This window comes from Chiroxiphia lanceolata, chromosome 1 (assembly GCF_009829145.1).
Source record: "Chiroxiphia lanceolata isolate bChiLan1 chromosome 1, bChiLan1.pri, whole genome shotgun sequence".
Taxonomy (NCBI): domain Eukaryota; kingdom Metazoa; phylum Chordata; class Aves; order Passeriformes; family Pipridae; genus Chiroxiphia; species Chiroxiphia lanceolata.
The window spans coordinates 61,174,378-61,193,530 of NC_045637.1; the positions used below are offsets into that span (position 1 = coordinate 61,174,378).

The window sequence follows — 19,153 nt, forward strand, 5'->3', positions numbered from 1 at the left end:
TGTTTTATTCAGAAAGTTAGAAAATCCTATTCTGAGCTATTAAAAAAATAAAACAAACAAACCCCACAAATCCAGTCACCTGGACCTCTGACTAAAATTTCTTGGCTATGCCTCTGAATGCAGCGGGACCTGCACCTTCTTTGCTGAGTCAAATTCAGTAGTGAATAATCTTCATCCTTTATCCAGCCACAGCTGAGTGAGGCGTATGCGCCCTTGCTGTGCTGTAGAATTGTGTACTGAGCATGCGGCAACACGAAATACTGTCTTAACAGATTTAAGCATGCCTCAAAGCACATTGTTCTGACAGCGCCTGGGTCTCCGTCATCACTCTCGTAACTATCAATGATTCTGGTTAATTTTACAATCACAAGAGGTACAAGCCTCCATCTGGTTAGTCTACATATTGCTGCAGAGTTGGAATCACACTGATCAACAAAATATGTTGGCTAGTAATGCTCTGTTAAGGTGGACTGATGAGTGGAGGAGAGCCCTACTTTCAGCTACACTAAAGACCCAAGGCAAATACAAGGGAGCAGAGCATGAGGACTAGTGATCCTGGGGGAGTGCTGCCTGGCACTCTGGGGCTGCTGGGGGAGGCAAGGCATGCAGATCAGGGCTTAGGTGCGCCGGCAGGACCACTTGGTAATCTAACACATCGGGGACACTCTCCTGAACTCCTGCAGTGTATAAAGCAGAAGCCTGCCACAGCCCTTTCCCCAGGATGAAGCCGAAGGTAAGAGATTTCCTGGTTTAATGCCTATGACTGAAGCGACCTTGTGAGCACAGGTGGCAGGGTTTCCAAACACTTTTTGTTCCCTGCTTACACAAACCCCAAGTACAACAGCTCCCTCACCCACAACAGAGTCATGGTGTAGCTGCTACCACAGTGCAAACCACCACCATCCCTGTCACCCCTCACCAAGAAGCCCTGCCTCACAGGTCTGATGGGGAGAGCAGCCGTGGTGTCAATGCATGGATCCTCACACCAAGAGTACCACGGTTACATCCATGCCAGGAACCAAAACCACACACCCATGGAATTGCCAGCATAAATGCAGATATCCTGGCAAGGCTGCTATTTGTGTTGTTACAGTCCTTCCTCTAACCCCCTTCTCTTCTACACAAAACCCAGCCAGAAGTGCCACTTGGCTGACATTGTTGCACCTGCACCAGGGGTCCCTTTCACCAGACCTATATGGGTCAGGGGGGTAACACTGCTTTGAGCCTAACACGTATAATTCTGCTGACAGAGCCTGTAACACAGTGTGCATCTAGGTTGTCCTGTGAAAAAGATATTTCTTGCTTGTCTTCCAATTTTGGGTTAATTTCAGATGTTGTCACAAAGTAGGACTCCCCTCCACCCCTTTATGCCTTCCAGAACCCGGGTCAGTGTTGATTTCTCCCAAGTTTGGCTCAATTTTACTCTGACTTTCTAAATAGGCCCTGTCTACGAACTCCTGGTAAGCAGCACATTTAAATGCAGAACTACGTTTCTGTAGAGCTGTACCTATAGCACTTCTCAAATGAATTAGTAAACATCCAATTACTGTGCTTACATACTCCACTTTTCTCCTTTTGGACTTCAGAAAACTCCATCAGGACCCTGGGTAAACTGATTTAAATGCTCTTAAAATTTCAGCTTATTCTGTAACGCTAAATTTGCATCTTCACAGCACAGGATATGTAAAGTATGATTATACAATGGAACTCCCTTATGCATGCAGATGGGAAGCAAAACACCTCAACCCCTGTATTGTTTCAACCTGCATTTTTGTGTTAATCTATCAGGCAAACAGAAACAGTCTCTGAGCAAAGGCCAAGCAACACTCCTCTTCTCTGCTTTTTTTGAGAATTCACCTACCTATAGCTCTACTCACACCTACTCACCATCAGCCACAGCATGGAATCTCCCACCCATGTTTTATTTCAGCCACCTAATACTATTCTAAATACATATAGGAAGCCTGTTGTGATCCCACTGAAATCCCTGATGATACAACTACTAACCTCAAAAGGAGGAGAACTAGACCAAAGAATATAAATAGGACAAAAACCAGTAAATTTAGAGCCTCTCCCAGCTCTGGACAGCTGGAGTTTTTAAAAACCCAGTGGCTCCATAGTATAAGCAATGAAAAACAGGTTACAGAACTCAGCAACAGGAATTAATAAAAATGACCAAAGGTCATCTGTAGTCTATCAATCACTATATCGTTTACAGTTCATATTACAGTAGAAAGGTATGAATGCTGTCAGTGTTGTACACTGGCTACTCAGATCTGTCATGAATAATTGATAGAGGTTATCCATTTGAGTCCCAGCCTATTAGTCAAAACTCTAAACCTGCTGTTCACCAAGAGCAGAGTACTGCAGATGAAGGATGGAGGGGCACTACAGGGAACTATTTTCAAAGATGCAAGCAGTTATGAGGGAATGCAGATTATCTGAAAACAAACACTGAATTTTTCTGAGACCCAAGACATTACCCTTTGTGAACAGTATTTTGTGTATACCTATTTTGCACAATTTATTGTCAACAATAAAATACATCAGCCAAATCTGAACTTGAGGTTTCAGTCTCAAATCTCTGTTTGAGTTGAAGGCTGGGAAGTGCATTTGCCTCACATTCCCTTATGTATTTCACACTGAGTATCTACTAGATATCTTCCTGATAAAGTGACTTTGAACTAAAATCAAAGAACAAACCAGGAATAGCTATATTTACAAATACACTGGAGGCCTGAGGAACTAAGACCTGCAACATGACCTACACTGTATTAACCCTGACGCAGATATTACCCAAGTAACTTACTCCATGATGGTATTAATTCCAGCAAATGGCAACACATCTTTGAAATTTGGAGCAAGGTTAATGCATCAAATAAGAACCTACTAACTAAAAATAGTCCTACTAACCAGCGCCTTGTTTATTTATTTACAATTCACCATGACTCACCATTTTGACTCTGTCAGTCCATACTGCAGGGTGCAAAACAGATCATTATTTCATCTTAGATTTAAGAAGGTCAGGCTCACTGAGCTGCCTTTGTATGGTTTATAATGTCAGAATAATCCTTTACTACAATGACGCCCGAGACATGGAACAGGATTGCCTACGAACAGCAGCCCCAATTTTTAATCTTTACAGCATCAGTTCAGCAGTGGCATTTGAACAAGCCATGATATAGTTACATCCTTTGAGAAGCAACACCTGAAATGCCTCCTTATCTTTGCACATCCCAGGAACCAATAAAAATGTAACATTTTTTCCAATAAATACGAGAGGCAGGTAGACAAAATACAGCTTTCTCTGCAAATTTAGGGATATCAGAGCCTGCTTTTAATTCCCTTTGCTAAAACACAAGGCTCTGTCTAGACACCAGCCTTAAGGCACTCTCTATGCATATAAGGCAGGCCAGGGTGTACTGGAAGTATAAGGATTGTCAAAAAACCTGTTTGGACTTTGGCAAATTAGTAGTAAGAATTCTGTAGACAGCACAGTTCTTAGGCTTCTGTCCGACAGAAGCAAAAAAATGCTACAGTCTTTTTGACAAACTCAAACTTTCCCTGCCAAAAGCCATCCTCTCTCCAACTGTTAGGAAACCAACCTGAAGAAGGCTTTGTTCAAATATCCACCTCTTCCTACCAGGAGATAAATTTTGTTTATTTTGACTCAGTTTTGGAGCCTGCATACTTTGGACTTTTAGACTCCAAGAACAGTAATATTGGTTTTGTATTTTACTTCTTACAACCTACAACTCATCTTTTCCACCAACTCACCGGTGCCACTTTTCGACCAGAAACTAACTGAACATTATAGTAGAACATATAGCCTGAACATTATAGTAGAGCCTCTCCCCTCATGCTTTCCGTAAACAGCAAAGCTCAATCCCACTCCCACCTTCCCTTTAAAAAATATTTTTCTCAGACCAAGCTCTTGTATAACAGCTTGTGTGTAGCGGTCAGGCTGCAGACACCTTGCACACATATAGACAGTCATTGCTTTTGATGGGTCAGACTTACAGCTATTCCACTCCCGAGGCTTACGGATACAGACTTCCAGGCAAATGGGCGAGTTCGGTTTGAAACATCATTTTGGCAACAGGGAAGTTGAACAGTTTTCACTAAGAAATTTACAGCTGAATTGGTACAGCCTTTGCTATGGTGGCAGGGTGAGGTGAAAGAAAGACAAAGAGGGAAACAGATTTGATTGCACACAAGTAATTTATCACTAATTTAACTCTGTTTCTTCCACATAATTTCTTAGCTAGTTAAAAAGTCAAAAGGCCCATACAATATCTGACAGGGACAGGCAAATACAAACAGCAACATTCAGTAAATCAGTTATGAAAATTAGCTTTGCCTTACAACATCTGAGCAAAATACAAGATCTAAAGCTCAAATGAATTTCATAATTTAGGAAAATAACTAATTGCACTTTAAAGAATGCCTAGTAAAATTATTGCACAATTAGATGGGAGTAATTTATTAATATGTGACGATCATGTATTTCTGTTCTTTTTAGTTAGTCTTGGATCTGAAATACGAACCTTATATGGAAAGAAGCTTTGATGACAGTCATTTATTTGAGAAAGCTTTTCCAGTCTTTTTGTCTCACGCAAATGATTTGAAAGTTTAAAGTACTGGAATAATTTCATATCTAGCTATTAATAAAGAGATGTTGTCTTTTCCATCTTTCATACTTTTATTAAGCTTTTAGTGAAAATGAAGCTGCTGGCTTATAAGCAAATTAAGAATAAGATATATACAAGCAGGCAGCCATTTTCACAGTCTGGCAAGTAACGCATTTCCATAAATAACAAAGAATACAGGGTCATGATATCAGCTGTTCAGAAATTTTAAAAAGTCAGATTGCATCTATTTTTGCAGTAACTATTTGCTGGATTATTTTTATTTATGGCTTGAAACTGAATTTAGAAATGTTTTCCCTGAACTTTAAACACTATGCTCCCAACTAACTGGCTTTCTCTCTGCTGTTTTCTCACTTGACTTCCATGTATCTATGTCCATACTGAGGGCAGGGGATGACACTGGCCCACAAGTTGGGCCTGCAAAGGTTTGCAAACATCTGAATCTACTCCTCACGCACTTGCATGCACAGATTGCACACACATTGGTTTATTTGTTCACATATGTGGTCAGCTGTCCTGTTACCTGGCTCTTCAGATGCACTGCATTAATTGCATTGTACACCAGCTTTAGGTAATTAGACACAGCTGTACATTTGAAAATGGTAACACGCAGTGGGAAATCCTGCTGGAAGATTTTGGTCATTAACACTTCTCAAGATATACTATTATCTACTCCTTAATTCTCTGTTTTGATCCCTGTTTAAGTTCTCTTTTACTTTTCCCTTGGTAAATTTGCCAAGGTTTCCACTCCAAAAACGACTCTGTGACATTGTCACTCTGTCTCCTTCTAATAGAAAAAAATCACATATATAATTCTGTGAAAATGGAAGCAGTGTCCTTAAGAGAACCAACGAAAAAGAAAAAAAAATAGTATTTTTGACCAACAGAGCTGATGTACAAGATAAGGTTGCTATTTTCTTTTCTTTTAAGAGACATATGAAATAATGCATTTCACAACTTCTTCCTCCCCAGGAAAAATGACAATTTTTCTAGAAAGAGACAGGAAGCTCCCTTTCTGGGGAAAAAAACCCCTAAAAATAACAAACACCAAAACTGTTTCAGATTTGGTCAATTAATTTTCTTCCACAAACACAAGTTACAAACCATGTTAGCTTAGAAGTTGATTTTGACAATCCCATTCCCTTACGATTCAGGTAATTTAAAAAAAAAAAAAAAAGGCTACATTTATTCCCAAAAACTATGAGAGTATTCTTGTTATTTCTCATCTGAAAATATAAACAAGTTGGGTCTCCAACATCTTGAAAGGATGGTTTGTTTCATTTTGTTGTATTGGGGGGGGTCACAAAGAGGGAAAAGATTACACTGGTGATTGTGAAAGCATAAAAACTCAACAGGCACAAAGGCATACACAAAAATAAATACAGCAAAATAAAAATAAACGGGTTCATCCAGTCTGACTGCATATCTGGCATCCCAGAATCACAGTATGGTATTAGTTTAAGAGAATAATCAAGCAATTTCTTCACTGGTTTCAGGAGTTTAGATACAGAAGACTCTGTAAGAAGAGCAGTGATAACATGGTAACGCCAGAAACTACAGAAGCGTATATCCCTTTAATTCTGATTCTTGAGCAAAAATTTTTTTTTCTTCCCTTTTTTTCCTAACTGCCTCTAACTGAATTTCTGGTCTTCTGCTTCAAGTGAGCACCAAGCTACTAGGGGATTTCCTAAGTGGGATTACCAGTGTTTCTTCAGTTCCTGCTAGCTGCTTACAGTTGCACCTGTGACAACTTAACAGAGTTAGCTGTCAATGACCTGAAACCAAACATGAGGATTTAAGCTCCTTCAGAAGCCAAGTTTGTGGATGAAATGTAACCTCAGGATGGGATTCCTTCTTTTGGCTGAAATTGGTAAGGACTTCTACACTCTAAGAAAGAACAGCAAATTTAAGCTAGCCTAAAAACTTCTGCCTTTTTGTCAAGAGTCTTGTTTGCCCACTCAGCTTTTGCTGAGGTACAGTCACATTTCAGAATATAATTAACCCCCGAATAAGGGAAGAATGGGAAAATGGTTTCCCTTCTCTTCTCAGGGAAAGCCTTTTTGGGTGGGAGGTGGGGGGTCAAAACAGAACAGCACCACAGCTTAAAGTAAAGAGAGGCATAATTAAGCTTTCATACAACATCTGTATCACATTTACACATGCACTCAACTTCTAGGGAAGTGACAGACATCAAAACTAATGGAGAACATCCCAACTCTCTAAATGTAGGAAGAATGCTGCAGTTTTCCCAGCTGCGCTCTTGGGACTGTAAAACAAGAGATCAGCAAAGGAGCCTATTTTTTATTGCTTTTACTGTTGTTTTTGGCCAGGCAGTGTTACAAAGTTCTTAAACAGTGTTATCCTACTGCACTATGAGAATAATGTACACCAAGACTACTGGAAAACAATGGCTGCAGAATAAGCCTCATCATCTTCTGGTTGTTATGCACAGTAATTGGTTCCAGGGTCAACACTGTGATGCTACAACAAAGGGCTGTAGCTTAAGGGTAAAGAATAAACAGTAGGAGTTAATGGATGTTCTGTTAATATAAATGCACCCCCAAAATGAAAGAAAGGCAAAAAATAAAATATTCTGTATAAGCAAAACTGATTATGAATCCAGTGTGCAACCTTAGCTCTCAACAAGCTGTTAATTTCACTAAAGAAATACAGCAAGTACTTTCAAGAAAACAACACATTAAGATTTTGAAGCTAGTTTGACAAACACTGTGCTTGCCACGGGTGTCAATTTATTTGTGTGAAAAATACAGGCAAAGAAAGGTGTCTGAAATTGCACTATTATTCACAAAATATCATTACTAGGGTATACACAGCTTTGTTCAAAACACCATGTGTGACTGCTCCACTGAATCTAAACATCTGGGGCAAGTTATCTATCTGATTTTAGTGCCTTTGAAACAACATGCCACATTTAAGCTAAGAAGTCCAGTCACACCAGTTTTAAGAGTCATGTTTTCAAAGTCCAGGACTTTATCATTCTGACTCTTCCCATTCAATGACACTTTTTCCCCACACACAAAGAAAGTGAAACAGATGTAGAGTTACAGTGCTTTCTTTCAAAGCTTTTCTCCAAATGCCTCCTGACACTCAAGCACTCAGATGAAGAGATACAAGAGATACATATAGTCATTCTTATGATTTGCCAGGTGAAACACTAGAACATGTGAGGTATCAAAATGAAATCTCATTTGTATGTTTTGCTGTTACCACACCTTCTCTTTTCAGTTTCCACTGTTCTCTAGAAGGAAATTTTTACCTGTTTTTCCTTTACCTGCTCTGCCACCATGCATGGCTTCGAGCGCTGGGACTGCTCATGCAGGGTTGTGGCAGGGGCACTGTGTGACCTCCTTCCCCAATGCACTCCCACAGTCTAATGTGAACAGGATCACACTGAGCTACAGCACCTTCTTCCTTGGTGCTCCACTTTCTCTCCATGGTCACTCATCTCCTTCCTTTAAACAATGCTCTGTTTTCAAGTGCCAACTGTGTCCACATAGGAAGACTCCCCGCAGTGTGCCAATCTCCCTGCACATGCTGCTCCAGGCCTTGGCTATCCTCATGGTCCTTCTCCCATTAGTAAGCTAACACTATGACACCACTTATGCAATCACAGCATGCTTTGACCCCCAGCTTACTTCCTTGTGCCGCTGATTCAGCTTTTTTCCAAGGCTGCTCCTGAGGCTCCCATTTGCTGCTGCTCCTACATAAACCACCTATGGTTTGCAGCTGACAAGAGCCTGAATCTACATCAGTCCCTTCAAGACAAACTCTTCTATCAGTTCTTTTGGTTCACAACCACATGACAGTCACAACGAGCCAGATCACAGAGAAACACCCCCAGCCAGGTCACATCCATCACCCCAGAGCACCCAGCTCTCGGCAGCACCAGCCTGAGTGCCCCATTCACCCATAGCAACATTTAGACACATCATGAAATGGCACTTGGACTTAGCCTAAATTCAGACCCTGTACAAAAGAAACAGATTGGTTCTCTTACAATGTATATGCCGTGAGACACTTTTGATACTGTTCATCAGATGAAACATGCCCATGTTAGAAAGCAGATTCACAGATAGGGCAGTTACTGCAGAAAACCACATTTTTGACTTGTGCTTTTGCATGGCCCCCACTACAGGAATCTCTGGAGGGCTGTCAGCAGCAGTAATCTGCCTGAACTATGAATGAGCTTCCAGAAGTTGTTTCCATCATTTGGATGCACCTCTAGTAGAAACACATCAACCCTTTCCCATTTAGATCTATTAAGCTATACTTGTTACATAAACTCACATGCTTTCTAAATTTCTGCCTTTCCTTTCTCAAACCTTTTTCAGCTTGATGGACTTTTTAATTACAGTATGTTTTTGGCCCAATACAACCTTCACCTCCCTATGTATCATATGTTTCTTTCCCTTTTGTTTCTAAAGGCCTCAAAGAAAGTTGCAAAACTGGAATTTGAGTAAATACTTTATGAAGAGTACTTTCCATGATGCCTTGGTTGAGTGAAATCAGTATTTCAACTTACTGAATATATTCTAAGATTTTTTTTTTCCTTTTTTTTTTACAAAATCTTTCTCTAATATAACTGACCAGGAAAGGTAAGTATAGTAGAAAATCTTACTGCACAAAAAAACTTCATCCTGAATTAATAACACTTCATTTCCATTATGAGCCTTAATATTAGGCACTTGCATACTGATAACACCAAAGATAAAAAACTCTAATAACTTCATTTGCAAAATAAAGTGATTATGTTTGAATTATAACTAATGTGTTATGTCTGTGTGTATAAACTACTAAAAGAACAACACTATTTCCATACAAATTAACAGCACTGAGGCTTCCCTGTCAAAAACACATTTAGCACTACAGTAGCAAGAAAGCAATCCTCAAATTATGTGCACCCATTTTGTTGTCCCAGAACAATCCAAGTAAAGATTAACTTTTTCCTGTTACAACTTTACTTGTCATTCCGTGTTTGAGTATTTTTTAGGGCTTCTCCAGGCTTCAACAGTACATATTAAAACGTTTCTGGGAAACTGTTGTGCCTGTGGATACAGGCATGTGCAAGGAAAAGAAACTTCTGCAAAGTATTATAAGAGGTTTAGGATTAATTTGTTCCATGTGCAGTGTAAGCTGTACTTCCTGAATTCTCTTTTAAGGGAAGAGACAGATCTGTTTGTTTCATTATCTAGTAAAAAAAAGGCTTTACTACCTACCAAATAAAGGCTAAGTCACAGAAAACTGCATGCACCTTTGGTTCAATGGTGCTAGACACCTAGCAGACCGTGCAAACAGCAATGACTAAATACAGCACCTGCTCCACTATCTTGGGGTACAGTGGGCATGGGAAGAGATGAAGTCTTTTATGTCCCATTATCATCCCAAGTCATTGCACTCAGTCTTTCACCGTCATTACACCGGTGTGCAACCTCTACTGTTGAAACACCCAGAAAATGTTTCACAGAGAAAGGGGGAAGTCCTTTAGACCTGAGGTTCACATTTCCAAAAGAACTCATATATTTCCCTTGTGGTTATGTTTTCCCCCTCCCCCCAAATATTTAGGTTTTGCTGACAACAGCTTGCCTCAAATGCTATTTAAGCAAAAAGACATCACAAGACATATGCTATCCTAAGATAACACACACCTCTGAAGTGCTGTTAGGTGTAACTGATGCCTTCAACTGCCTGATGAATTTGTTATCTCAAAGAAACACAAGGTTTGGGAATGCCTTATATTTTAAACTAAACCCAAATTTAGTCTTTAAATAAATAAATAAAATCTGTGATTTTGCATCCTTTAAAAAAAAAAAACAAAAAAGAGAAAACATCTGACTTGGAGTAAACCCTAACTTCTGACTCCCACACAAGACTACAATTTCAGCTTTATATCTGTGATATGACACAAACAATCATTTTAATGGCTATTTTGCTCTTGTTTGAAGTAACAGAGATAATGAAGTAATAACTGAGGTTTGAGATTACCAACCTGGAAAATAAAATTCCAAAAGTAGGAGGGCAAATCTTCTCCCACGGGTACTGTACAAGGAAGAGTATCTCATGCTCTAAATCCACGCTAAGTAAGCAGCCGTATCCAAGTTACAATAATCATCAATCGAGAGAGCACTTTTGTCTTTCACATGGACACTTTCTCAATAGAGATTCTGCACTTTAAAAGGATGAAGGGTTGGATTTTTGCCCTCACCACCACTAAAGTGTAACCAAATCCATTAAAAGAGTATCCACAAAAGACAATTCTGAGACTTGCTTCTCCCCTAGTCTTATACCCTGTAAAGTTTGCATGCTATGATACATTTCAGGATATGCAATTTATACTGGCACTGATTACAGAAAAGAAAGATTTCTCTATTCTTCTCTAACCTCAAGCCATTAGTGGCCAAGTGGTTCAACAAAGCAATTAACAATGATTCCAATCTGACTGCTTGTACGCTTAAAATCAAGCCAGCAGTTATAAGTTTTGCTGGATCAGGACCAAAGTATTCTGCTATTTGCCAGTTCAAACCCATGCTGTCTATAAACAAGGAAAACAAAGTCACTATGAAAGAAAGTTCCCTACACATTTACAAATGCATTCAGGTCACTGGAAATAATGTCTAGATATCAGTCACAAAATAGGGCACAGCAATCGCATACCAAGTACAAAGATCCAAAAGTTTCATTCAAGAGATTCACTGAAAATTATAAGGAAAAACTCAGAAGTTTTTCTCCATAGTTTCAATAAAATTCACTATGTTTTTCACCTCCCTAAAAACATACAGACTTGGTGCTGATAAATCTTGTAGGCAGTCAAAAGAAAACTGAGAATAAGAAAAAGTTATTGATCCTCCCATTGTAAAGGGTTCCCTTAACTGCAGCTAAGCTGCTCTTGACTTCTACAGTCTTGCCCATTCACTGTAAAGCAATACAGTGCTTGAACGAGACTACTGGGTTAAAAAGTAATAAAGGGAAGTCAAGTGAGACCTAGTAAAACTTGTATTTGTAAAATGCACCTGCAGAAAAAGAAAACACATTATCTACCAATGCTAGGCCAAACCACGCATTACTTCTAAAACTTGTACAGTGCTGGAACTCACTCATGTTTGAACTCCTACGAAATTTAACCCACCACATCCACCGAGAGCATCTATTGCCAAACCTAATGCATTAACAAAGAAAACCTGACTCAGTTTAAGACTGATGAAGGGCAAACTGTGAACTATAACGTTAAGAACAGCAAAAAGATTTAACATTAAAGGCATTTAAACAAGCCCCTCGTTAGCAGTCATTTACAGATCAGTATAATCCCACTGAACACAGTCATGGCACTACTGAAATATTTGGGCATCGGATTAAAAACATTTCCATTTCAATTTTCATTCCTGAATCTTGCTTTACTAGCCGGGGGGAAGGGAGTCCTTGCTCTCTGATCAGAAACTCCTCGAAAATTAAAGCACTACACAATGAGATCTTATGACCATATATGTCACAAAGCAGTATTTTACATGTAATAGAAACATCCAGTACTAAGAATTACCAGAGATACTAAACTGACTTTTACAAGGCAGCAAGGCCAGGGTAGGTGTCAAGAAGTGAGGGTTTTGTCAAAGCTGAGTTTCTATGCAGCTGGATTTCCAACTGCACATCCCCATATGCAGACATTTACAACACTTGCTGAAGAAGAGCTAAAAGCCTACTATGAAAACTGGAACCCCTGTGCAACTGACTTAAACAAAAAGGGGCATTTTTGTATGCACAAACTGAAATCAAGATGGCTAATAGCTTTCCACATCCTTGGAAATATTTTTTTTTTAAATGCCAGTGTATGGTAAGCATGGAATGGAGAATGATGACTCGGGAAGGACTTTTAAACGAAGACACAAGCAATCCTTTGAAGCAGCTCTTTGGACAACATTTCTAAAAGCTGTGGAAGTAGCAGCGTGAAAAACTCATCTTGGACATTTTACATATGCTTCGGGGCAAGGCTTATCCTACTATCACCTACCTTTAAGAAACCACATTTGCTTCCTTGTTTCCTAACAGATAAAATAAAGGCTGGGTAAACCTATCTCTCCCTTAGCATCTGGTACAAATTTTCTTCCAAGCTGAGCTATGTTTTTGGTTGCTCATATCACACAACTACAGCTACAATAAACTGCCTAAACAACACACCTGTCTGTGTCTCTTGTTACTGTATATGGTAACCTGCAAAAAAGGAACACTAACAATTAAAGCTAAATACAGTAGAAGTATCTTTGACATGCATGAAGTTCTTCAGTACTTAAACAAGACCCCCACTGAAATGTTTGCAAGGAATAAAAGCAGCGCAACAGTTGGACTAATAATTTCAAAATGCCGCAAAAGAAGTTGTCTCTGAGCCACAATAAAGGCAACCTCTATTGTGAGAAGTCATTAATCTACTGAAGCATCTCGAGCTCAGCCAGCAGTCCTTAGTTCTGACTTGAGCTGTGTGTTATCTGTTCCTCATCCCTCTGCCCCATTGCGAGAAGAGCTATTATTGTTTAACACACTTGCTGGCCACCCACATTATATGCAACTGAGTAAAACAAGACCTAGGAACATAGAACAAAGTGTGGTAATCAGGAACACAGTGGAATTTACCCAAGATGTCTACAGGGCATTTGTTAAACCTTCCTTAGTTGGTATGATGTCAGGGTAATGTACAGCATTAAAGGGTCCAGACTATATGATCCCAAAGCACTGCTGCCCCATTCCAGAAAAAAACTTTTTGCGTGAGTTTCTTAAAACACAGCTCCCATCATCAGCCTAAAATACAGAAGGGGCAAGCAACTTCATGTGTGTGAGGTACCCTGCCAAGGAAGGTTTTAACCATACCTGTGACTTTTCTCTATTCCTCTCCTCTTGATACACACTGGAGTGATTCTGGCTGCCAGAATTTTTCTTGTTATCCATTTTCTTGGGACAATCAGCTTAATTTCTATTTTGCTCTGTTTCCTCAGTAGTTCTTCCCATTCACATCAACCCACAGTTAAAGAGAAATAAAAGCAAAAACTATCGCTGATAGCAGCACCGCAGGTAAATATATACTCACACAGGAGATATCTTCTGCAATCCTGAAGAGTGTACAAGAGTCCAAAGGGTAGGAAATAGGTAAGTGCTGCTGTGGAGATACACACAGGCCTGTACTGGTGAAAAATGATGCTTCAACCTGCAGTGCTTTGCAGAGAAACTTCGGATCATGAGAAAGTACCACACTGCACGTGGCTTTGCTAACGTGTCATCAGGATTGGACTAAGGCAGATAGAAAAGAGAAATTTCTCAATGGTATTATTAGATGTGTTCAAACTGGTAATTGATGTAGTCCCGATCCACCAAATTTGCTTCAAGGAACAGATGGAACCTTGCAAAGTCCCAAACAACATCTAATGGATCTTACTGATGGCATAGGGTCCTTGCCTCTGCCCAGATTCCCCTATGATCTGAATCATCAATTTGCTCTATTTTGAAGTCCCAGAGTTTCATTGATCTCACTGGCATTAACAATCAAAACAATCAGTTTGGCTTGTAAAGGTGATGGGGTTTTATATTCCAACAACCACTCCTCAGCAATGCCAAAATTAACTGGTGAATGTGTAATCACAGTATAACACTTTTGTTTTCACAGTTCCGAGACACTGTTCCTTCTTGAAACTAACTCATTTTTTGGAAGCCTGGGGCAATAGTTACCAGTTGTCCAGCACCAAAACATTGTCCAATTCATTATATGCTCCCAAATATGCTAAATAACTTAAACATACTTAAGACTGTATATATAGAACAAGATATCACTTGGCATAAAATGCCCAAAGAGCACCGCCTTCAGCAGAACAACACTGTGGGATTTACAGAGTCTGGCATGAGAAGTATTTAAAATGTGATTATTCAAGATATATAGTAAAAATGTTTGATTTTTAAACAGTAGAGAGAACTTTCCTTGCACACAGAGAAACATTTTTTCAGGTAAGAACAGTGAAGTCCTGGTACTGGACATTGGTAGCTGTTTCATGCACTTGTGTTAGCAACAGAAAACATCTCCTAGGACTATCTTTTTCTGTTCTCTGGAATTAATGTACGTTTTTATTTTTCTGATTTAATTTGTTTATACTGTTTTATTCTTACTGTTCCCTTCCTCCTCAAAATTACAGCCTTGCCACTTTACTAAAATATTAAAGCAAATCCAGGTGATTTTTACTTTTGAATTATTTTAAATAAAAAGACTTTTGAAATTATGCACTTTCCATTAAAGTTCCAGGCCTTGGATTTGCAAAACAAAGTCCAAATTTATGCTTCATAAATCGCTCCTACTCCTCTTCCTGACCTACCCAGTATGCTGGCACTGTCTTGGAGGGTTTGAACCCCAATGCCATTCCACACCTATCTTCAGCCCCCATCCTCTTTGAAACCTCATTGCACAGCACAGCTCCTTTCAACAAGGTTCTGCTTCTCTCTAGCTTCAAACTGTCCTTTCTCTTCCCCCTGCACCCTACTCCCACCTCTTGTCTTGCCCCTTCACGGCATTCACGTTCCTGAGCAAGTCCCACCATGCCACCAGTAACTTCCGACCAAGTACAGCCATGCACCAGTTTTGTATTCACTGTTGGGTTTTTTGTATATTCTGTGCAGTATAGCAACTTGTGTCCACCCACAAGCTTCTTGGGCTGAAAGCAGTGATCGCACAGGGCCCAGCACAACAGTCTTCACTCACAATCAGCCCCTTCCTGCATCAGCTAGTGTAATAAAAACATCATGTGTGCAGTATGAGTGAATCGGTCTCGCCTTGAAGCGTTTCAAAAATTCAGAGGAGTGTGACGAAAGCAGAAAGGAAGGCAAAGAGAAGGGAGAGAAGAGGTAGGAAATAACAAAAAAGAAAACGGACAAGATGGTTTTCCCTGGAAGCAGCATTCTGAGGTGCAACATCCTCCCCTTTCCCTGATGTCCTTCCCCGACAAGGTCAGGCTAGGAGCAGCATACCTCTCCTTCCTTCCTATGTTACACTCTTTTTCTGCTGTTTTTTTCCCCTTCCTAGATTACTTTTAACATTTACTTCCACACCAGTCTGACACTTATATGCAAGAAGTAGTACCACCTTTATGGCACTCCCTTACTGACTGGGCTAAGACAAGTCTGTGCTTTTACTAAGTCTGCTGAGCACCAAGAGGTATTAAAATTGTTTTCACTTCTTTTCTTCATCTTCCCACCTGCCAACAGCAGTAACAGCCTCAAAAATTATACTTCCTTCTTCACTGCAGGACGGAAATAGTTCATAGAGCCTAATGTAAGAAACTGTAACACCTTCACTGCTAAACACACCATGGCAATGAAGAGGCTCATGCCTTAAAAATACTAAACACCAAATTCACTGACATATATAAAACTACATTTCAGCCGAGAAGCTGAAAGATTATAAAAATAGTGTTTTCCCTTCACTTTTATCAACACATACATAATCCCTCTCTACTCTCTCAGTCATAGCTCTGTGGCTCTTTTTAGGGAAAACTAAAAATCACAAAAAAGCCCAGTCAACAATCTCAAGTTGGAGAAGACAACTTTGGATGGTTCAGACAGCTTTGGATGCAACTCAGAGAAAATTAAGATACAGTTGGGTAGTGGCTTGAATGATAAATAAAAACAAAGACTCAGCTGGGGCAGGAAGACCTCAAAAATATTCAAAGTCTGCTGTCAACAAAGCAAATGTGCTTTGAGTCACCTCTTCCCACATGGCTGCCACGCAAAGCACACGTACTTCTTGCATGATCTTTGCATGATAGGTATCACACAGTATACTACATCTCATTCTAGAAAACTCTAAAAAACACATTTTTACTCTCCTTTCAATCAGATGAAATACACTTTATCCCTGGTGGTTGATAAACTGGGTTTGCAAATACTACGTTCCCCCAGCCCCCTCCCTGTGCCTGAGAAATCATGATGTTACTCCCCAAAGGCAGCAGAAACAAATTACCGATGTGTTAGGGAAAAAAGAAGTGCCTACCCTGGGGGCTTTAAACTCCATTTCACATGCAAGGTGCAGTTCTTGCTCTTCTCCCAGTAAGCCCTACCAGTACTTCACAGTCCCTGTCACCCTCAGCCTCAACATCTGTTGGCCCAGGACCATACAGGTCCACTGCCAGCTTCCCTGCTGCAAGACACTGTGCGTCAACAAGACTGCTCAGATTATTAAGAATTAAAGGCACAAAGAAGTACTTTCAGCTGTGTCAAGGCCACAACATTCCATACTTGGCAGTCTCAAGGCCTTTTTCTGACACAGGATAACACAGTAATGCGTCAAAGGGGGAAAAAGCATTAAAGATAGGAAAGTGAAAAAAACCCCAACAGATACTATATAACCTTATGAATAGCACAAGATTTTCCTGACCACAGCCTGAGTAAAAATAATACTGCAGAAATAATTTCAGGAACAGGAACCAAGAGCACTGCTTGCCGCCTCCACTGGGGAGAGAGGTTGTCCATGGGGCTGGAGAGCTGCTCTTGATGGAAAAGCTTCACCTGGAAGAATAACTAAAAAAAGCTGCAGCAAAGGATAGCAAACTACAGCACTTCTAGGACAAAATGTGCTTCAAGGCCATACTAGAACACCTGAGTTTAGCAGGCACATACATGAGGGTGGAATTTGGCCTATATTCCTTACACCTTAAATTACTGTTCACAGGGGAGGGAAAGAAAGCCTCTTGAGTTTAAAATCTTGAGATTAAAACTAATTCTACAGCTTGCTGGACAGAAGGGCACTTCAGCAGAAATGTACTATTGAAAACACCCTGAGGCAGAACACAATGTAAGGGCCGTGACAGTAAATGTGCATACCAAAAAGAGACAACTGAGAAACTTAAGTCCTGAACACTGATTGACCTATGAAACCTCCTCTAAACAAAATAACAAAAAAAAAAAAAAATCAAAAAAACCTCCCCACCTTTCTTTCAAATTCAAAAGAAATCTTTGTCATCTGTAAAAAAAACTCACTTCATTGAGGCAGTGATTTGAGTTAAATAAACTCTACTAAGGAGCAAGGGTAATATTCTTCTTGGATTAAAACATTTCTTATTAGCCAATTAAGCACCTGATAGCTCTTCAGCTGTGATGTTAGCAAAGATAAAATGAAGCAGCCATCCTCCTCACCCATCATTGCAAAGAAATCCCATTTCCAAGATGCACCTTTATTTAGGCCCATTAGTTTGCTGCTTCTTTACAGTTAAAGAAGATGAGGACCAATTTGATATCCACAGAAACAAGTTTTCAGGTGTTGGCTAGTAACAACAGTTAACCCAGTAACTTTAATTCCTGAGAGGAAACTGCTGTGTGACTCTTAACTCTTCCCTTTCACTCCTGCAACAAGGGCTCAAAGCGTGAGCTGAAGCAAGAAACAGAACAAGCACAGATATGAGACAACTCTTCTTGCTAGAAATAAAGTGCTTAATATGGAAAGTGTGTAAAAACAGTTTTCCTATTTGAACATCATGCGAAAAAGTGTTATGGGGTTTTTACTCCATCTCCAGAGAGATGTTTTTTCATCACAGCTGTTTTGATAAGGGCACTGCACATTACAGTGGTAAAACATGGCACCCTACTTAACTCTAGACAAAGCTACAGTTTTATTGCCGCATCTTGTCTCAACTGTACCGAAGTGTTTCAGGTGGCAGCTGATGGATTTTCACAAAATAACTACGCACGCTCCCATAAGGAACTTTGTTTAAGTGTTGTAGAATCCAACAGCAGATGGAAAAGCCAAAGTCTGAGTCTTTTAAATGAACAAGTAATCATACTGAAAGTATTTGTCAGCTTGTCACTAAGACTTTCTGGAGTTGTTTACAAAAAGGGCAAGAAAGCATTAAAAAAAAAAAAAAAAGTGGAGCTCTTGGATTAATTTACTTTTCTCTTCTAGTGTGCACTCAATTTGTCCATTGGGGACTTGATCCAAAAGCAAAATCAAGTTTATGACTGTCCCTGTAAGTTTCAGGACAAAAAGATGGGTTTAATTTTTTAGAATTTCAACCCTTTGGAGCTCTCTTCCCTCTACACCTTACATTTGGAAGTTATATTGCCAAGCAGTGTCAGTCATAACTTTAGCTGTCCTAAAATCATGAAACATGCATGAAAGAAACTTAATGACAAAATAAATGTATCCCACATTGCTTCAAAAATTTATGAAAAACATGTAACAATACACAATTCTGGAAAAAGTCGTTTTGCTGCTGCAGGGTCTGAAGCCAGGAAAAAGGGCAACATACACAATATCCTGAAAGAACAAGGTAATTGAATAAACCCACCCTCTTTTACAATGGTGCAGATTACTTCATCCACGATGGTCTTGAAAATGAGTTTAACTCTATAGATAACTACGTTCTTCACAACAAAAGGAATGAAAATGAGAGGAAGGCATTATTGTTCACCAAACAGAAACCAAACAAAAACCAGCAGAAGGGCTAGCAAGGAAAGAATGGTTAATCTCACAT

General features: G+C 39.7%; 1 protein-coding gene across 2 annotated transcripts in view; it reads right to left on the reverse strand.

Annotated features, from left to right (window-relative positions):
* The window catches only part of ZNF516 (zinc finger protein 516), a 102,070-nt gene that overhangs the window by 37,860 nt on the left and 45,057 nt on the right, over positions 1-19,153 (reverse strand). The gene's annotated exons all lie outside the window — the stretch shown is intronic.